General features: G+C 39.1%; 1 pseudogene; it reads left to right on the top strand.

The window, feature by feature from the left end:
* Nucleotides 1–3,371: 3,371 nt before the first annotated feature.
* The window catches only part of LOC139902742 (wax ester synthase/diacylglycerol acyltransferase 11-like), a 63,072-nt pseudogene continuing 60,327 nt past the window's right edge, over nucleotides 3,372–6,116 (top strand).

Below are 6,116 nucleotides of genomic sequence, written 5' to 3'. Positions count from 1 at the left end.
TCCCGAGAGCCCAAGATTCCTACTGGTAGCAATTGACTACTTTACCAAGTGGGCCGAATCAAAACCCTTGGTAGCAATCACTGGTAAGCAAATAGAAAAGTTTGTCTGGGAGCACATCGTATGCAGGTTCGGAGTTCCCCAAGAAATAGTCTCGAATAATGGGAAACAATTCGCAGAAGGAATATTCCCAAAATTTTGCAAGCAATTGAAAATTCAACAAAACTTCACCTCGGTATATCATCCCCAAGGTAATGTACAGGTGGAAGTAACAAACCGAGACATAATCAAAGGAATAGAGAAGCGCTTAGGTAAGTGCAGAAAGGGATGGGTCAATGAGCTTCCTTTGGTGCCGTGGGCACACAAGACAACACCAAAGCGAAGCAATGGCGAAACCCCCTACAGCCTTACATGCGGAACAGAAGCTGTCCTTACCTCAGAGATACAAGTGCTAACAGAAAGAACAGCGAACAATGAAAACAGCGAAGAAAATCTTCGAGTCAACTTGGATCTACTCGAGGAAAGAAGAGAGGCAGCTGTGATTCGGGAGGCCTCGTACAAACGAACGATTGAAGGCTATTACAACAAAAAAGTAAAGCCCTTAACCTTCAAAGTGGGAGAATATGTCCTAAGGTTAAACAGTGCAAGCAAAGTGGAATACGAAGGAAAATTATGACCAAATTGGGAAGGCCCCTATGTAATTTCACAAGTGCTGGGTAAAGGCTCCTACAAATTGGAAACGACAACCGGTAAACCAATACCAAGGGAATGGAATACAACCAAGCTCCGAAAGTTTTATCATTAGAAGTCTTTACTTTTTATTTTGTAACATGTAGTTGAAAGATGCAACATTGGTAGTTGAAGCCTATAAACTTCCTACACAAAACTTAATGAATCTCTCACAACTACTTTTGATAAACTAATGTCTTAACAAAATTAAAATTCCATATGGGGAATTATGTGAGAAAAATGACAGCCGGCACATAAAATAACCCAGTCATAATCCACACTATACTGAGCAACGAGGCAAAATATGCTTCAGACTACTCAACGTAAGGAAACAAGTTTTCCTTAAAAGTGATCACTGCACCACCATCCTGCAGGTAGAGAGTTTTTACCCATCCAAGCAGGATAAAATCCATGGTAACACATACAAAAAGCATGCTACATTAAATGAACTAGAGTTATGCCATACATGACCATTGTTCAAATAAAGAAGGGTGACAGAGCCCAGGCACCTAAGCAAAATAAAAGATGATAATTGTTTTTAAACGATTACAGACAACAGCTAATTAACAGGGGCATCAACCTTTCCCGATTCTCCCATAGCTTCAGGAACCTCCAGGTGAGTTTCTTCATCATCATCATGAACCACATGAACAACAGTAGCAAGCATCTTCAAAAGCTCACTAGTCTTGGCATCCACCTTGGCTGAGATGATCTTGACATAATCAAATTCAGCTTGCTCGAGCTCATCAAAAGCAGAGTCAACCATTGCCTTTTCCTGATCAGTATAATCGGCAAAGTCAGCAAGCTGCACAACCCCTTTAGATGCCAAACCCCCTATCACTTCACACCTAGCCTGAACTTTTGAAGGCAACACCACATTACCAAAAAGTTTCCCAAAATCTGCACTCTTTAGTAATTGGTGACAAGCATGAGGAATAACCTGAGAAACAACTTGGGAGTAATCAGACTTCAACACTTCACAACGCTTCTTGTAGTCTTTTAACTCATTAGCAATGGTCAATTTTTGAACCTCGCCTACCTTTACCTGCCTCTGCAAACCTGTTATCTCATCACGAGCAGCCTTCAATTCCTCTTCATAACTAGGAGCCATTAATATCTCTTTCTCAAGCTTCTTAACCCTCTCACTCATAGAAACATGACGCTCTCTCAAAGACTCAAGCTCTGCAGAACGCTTCTGTAAAAAGGGAAGAAGCAATATGACCCATAGAAGCAGCCTGAAAATTGATAACAGAATAGGCATCATGGAAGCTCTTCATGTCATCAGCAGAAGAATTCCCCCAGTTATCAGGAATGAGACTATCAATGAGATCAAAGCAATTGCTTGGAGCAGGAACTTCAGAATACACAGGCAGATCTGCAAACAAGCAAAGAAATAAGTAATAAATAAAAAGAAATGACTAACAAAGCGAAAAATGAAGCAAAATATACCAAACAAAGGGTTAGCAGCAACGATGTCATCACTCGCTTCGTCTTGAAGTTGGCCGAACTTTTGCTTTTTCACAGAAGAAACATCAGGATGAGCCTTTCGCTTCATCACACCTTTAGCTTTGTAGCGTTGTGCCACCCTGGCCCCAACGTCTGTCGCCAGAGAAGCAAGAGATTGGTCATCTTGGGTATCCACATCAATGGGAGCTTCCACTTGCTTCGATTTTTCCTTAGTATTAACCTTTGACGGACTCACTTCGACATGATCAGCCCTTGACTTGCTAGATATCTCCATGAAACCAGAGCACGTAGGAGATCCAACATCCTTAACAACAGTCGATTGAGCTTAGACAGCAACAGTATATTCCTTCAACCCTTGGGCCTTGACAACATTCCTCAAAGACATTTCTGTAAAAGGCACAACAGATAAGTGTAAACAGTTAGAAAGGCAACCAATTATATATAAAAACAAAAACGAAACATACCCTGCTCCCCATAAAAGAACACAGGAGTAGCAGTACCCTCTTCCCATTCAGGTGCCATCCCTAACTTAAAAAGCAATAGCATCTGGGTAAGTAGAAGGAATGATGGGGTGGTTACAAATCCTCCTAAACAAAGCATCATCTTCAGAAATGAAAGGGATAGGATCTTTGTATTCTTTAGGAACAAATGCCCTTTCAGGATCAGAAACGAAAGGATAATCTTTCAGAAACAAAAAGGATTTTTTCAAAAAGATAAAAGAACACTTCTAATTCCGAACATCATGAAATTTGAGTGCGAAGTAATAAACAGGAGAAGGAGCACCTCTCCTACTTTTTCACTTTTGAACAGTAATCCATTCACCGGTATCACCAGTGCGAAAGAAGCGACGAAATAGATCAACAGAAGGTTCACCGCCATAAGCCCTACACATTGCCTTAAAAGCCATAACCTTTTTCACGGCCAAGGGATGAAAAACAGAAATATTCACTTTAAAGAAATCTAAAACGCTGAGAAAGAAAGAAGAAAAAGGAACCCTAACATTACACTCAGTGAACAATTGGGTATACACGCCAATGTAACCCTTAGGAGGATTCAAGATGTGCTTGTCGCTAGTCGGAATAACCATATTTTTAGATTTCAAACCAAACATTTCAATCAGATACGACAGCAAAGAGGGGTTAACATCGCTAAAAGAGGCCTTAATACCACGTTTAGACATGGTAAAAATAAACAAAAAAGAAAAACATAAGAAGAAAACCGTGAGTACCTTGGTATGCGAAGAAGAAAGAATTTCAGAAGGTAAAGTTTGAATGAAAGATAAACACAAATGAGAGGGAGAAGAGGAGGCATTAAAACCTTAAGAAAAAGAGAAGGGTGGCCATCAAATCAAAATGCAGGGCACTCTCGGTAACCGCAACCCATTGGATGATCGTACCCCCAACAGCAAAACTAAAAAGATTCTCTCATTAAGGGTAAAGTATTAATTTCGGGGACAAGAATATTAAACGGTGCAGTTAATTATCAAATCACAGCATCAAAAGTAATTATTACTAAGTTTAACTTAACGAAGCTCATATGTTGATATTAATGCTTCGTAAAATTAAACTGGGGGGCTTGATAGTGTACCCCACCTCCGGCCCGTTTACCAGCTTCGCAGTTTTCTTCGGAGGATCTGGCCACAATATATAGAACGAAGGAAAACTTTAGCTACAGTGAACGAGGTCCTGGAGTCAGAGAAACAATAGTGATCTTAGAGCCCATAAAACCTCGTTCAATTACAAAGTCAAGCTAGCAAAACTATTCCTAGCTCGGTGCACGCCTGTACCATAAAGGAAAGGGACAAGCTCACTTTCCTCTGCAGGTTTACCAAAAGGGAAAGTCAACTAGTGATCCAAAATCATTGGGAACTAGCGAGCTGGTATAGGAAGCCACTCCATCCCACTTATAAATAAAATAGAATGCCGGAAACATTCCACATTCAAGAAATACATACATAATAACACAATCACGTTATATCATTTGCTTCGGTGGCGTAAAACAATCCTCTGATTGTTACCTCCGGGGAATCGCCAACGAACAAAACCAAAATCATAATCACTCAATCTCAATCTCTGTGACTTGCATATCCCCATATCAATACTAATCGCCAGTTATTGTACAAACAATAACTCTTATGCAGTCACGGAATATTCCAGTTATGAAAGCAAACCATTGAGCCCTGATTCGCGTATGTTTCACGAACTAAATTCGAATGTATACAACATAGCAATTTTGGGACTCAAATACCCCATTAACCCTGCTATAGTATACGAGAAGTTGCCACATGCCTTGCTTAAACACCCCCATTTTTGTAGCTTGCAGGTAAATATTAGTTTTTAGTTTATTGTTAATGTTAATGTTAATTTACTTTAAGATTTCAATAAGAGAATTTGATCACAAAGCCAACACATGCCTTGCTACAATGGCACCCACTCGCCAATCTCAAGCTGAATTATTTTCATGATGAGTTTCTTCGATTTTCAACATAATTGAGTACGAAAGGTTGCAATTATCCTTTTTGTTTTCACTTTGTATAATAAAACTATATTGTATTAATTAAATATAATATTGTGGGTCAATGTGAATATTACATGTACTCCCTCCGTCTAAGTTTAATTATTCTCAGACAAGAAACATACCGTCTAAGAAATGTTATTATCACACTGTACTCACTTTTTTTTAACTTTTTCAGTTTTACCCCAATCAACAATCAATTAGTTATAATATCCCCGCACTTTGTTATTTAATTAATTCATTAGGGATAATGGGGATAATATTTTAAACTTCATAAAATTTAGTTTTTATTATTTGAAAGTGAATAATTAATTTGAGATATTTAGATAAGAAATACTGGACGATTAATCGAGATGAGAGAGCAATTAAAAAATATGTGATGGTTCAGAGTAAAATGTGATATGCTAGTGATATGAAGAAAATGATGATTTGACGCATTAATTTAAAGAATGGTGTCATGATTATTGAAAGTTGTCTAATAAGTGAAACTAGTTTTCGAACCCTCGTGTAACACCCCGTTTTTCCCCGTACGTGATATATAAGAGTATTGTGCAGGTACGACTAAAGTATGAAGGATTGAGATATGTTCGTGTGTGAAGTTCATGTATGCAAAAAGTGATCAGACCAAGTTAAAGGTCATGGTGCGGAGGAGTGCGTTGCGGTGCGACATTACAAACAAATCAGGATCAGGAGGCATGGTAAGGAAGGCACCAGACCACGCCTTGAGTCGCGGCGCAACAGAAAGGGCTGCGGCGCGGCATTCAGCTGATTTCAATTCCAGGAGGCATGTTAAGACAACCACCAGAATACGTTATAGGTCGCGGCGCGACGATTAAGGCCGCGACGCTGCATTCTGGGCGAGCTGGTACCAGATTTGCGATTTTAAAGGATGTTCGAGGGCATTTTAGTCATTTCGCGTATGTGCCAGATTTGGGATCTTAAATCCCATCCATTCATTTCATTTCCTTTTTATCTTTTTCCTTTTCTTTTTCATTTTCTCTCAAAAACTCAAATACCCCAATTGATTCAAAGGGATTTTTGGAAAGGAAGAAGCGGGTTTTGATCGAAAGCGTAAGAGACAAGTTTGTTCTCCTCGTTCTTAATTACAATTTGATACTAGCGGTAAGCTCTAATTCCGAATTTCATTTTCGTGTTCATCATCTAATTTGGGGCTTTTGGCTTGTATGTTCATAGATGGAACCCATTTAGTTGTTAATGGAAGAAAATAACTAGGAATCGGGTTTATTAGTGATGAAGGCGGGTTTTGGGTTGGTTGATGATTTAGCTTTGTTTAAGGCTAGTAAATGGTGTGTAATCACTAGTGTTAGTGATTATGAAAGTGTTGGAGCTCATTTGGATGTGTTTGGCTGACAAATTTTGAAATAGGTCAAAATTAAGGTTTTGGTGTC

This window comes from Rutidosis leptorrhynchoides, chromosome 1 (assembly GCF_046630445.1).
Source record: "Rutidosis leptorrhynchoides isolate AG116_Rl617_1_P2 chromosome 1, CSIRO_AGI_Rlap_v1, whole genome shotgun sequence".
In the NCBI taxonomy this organism is placed as follows: Eukaryota; Viridiplantae; Streptophyta; class Magnoliopsida; order Asterales; family Asteraceae; genus Rutidosis; species Rutidosis leptorrhynchoides.
Note: the sequence above shows the minus strand (reverse complement) of the source record. Positions and strands in the feature narration are given on the sequence as shown.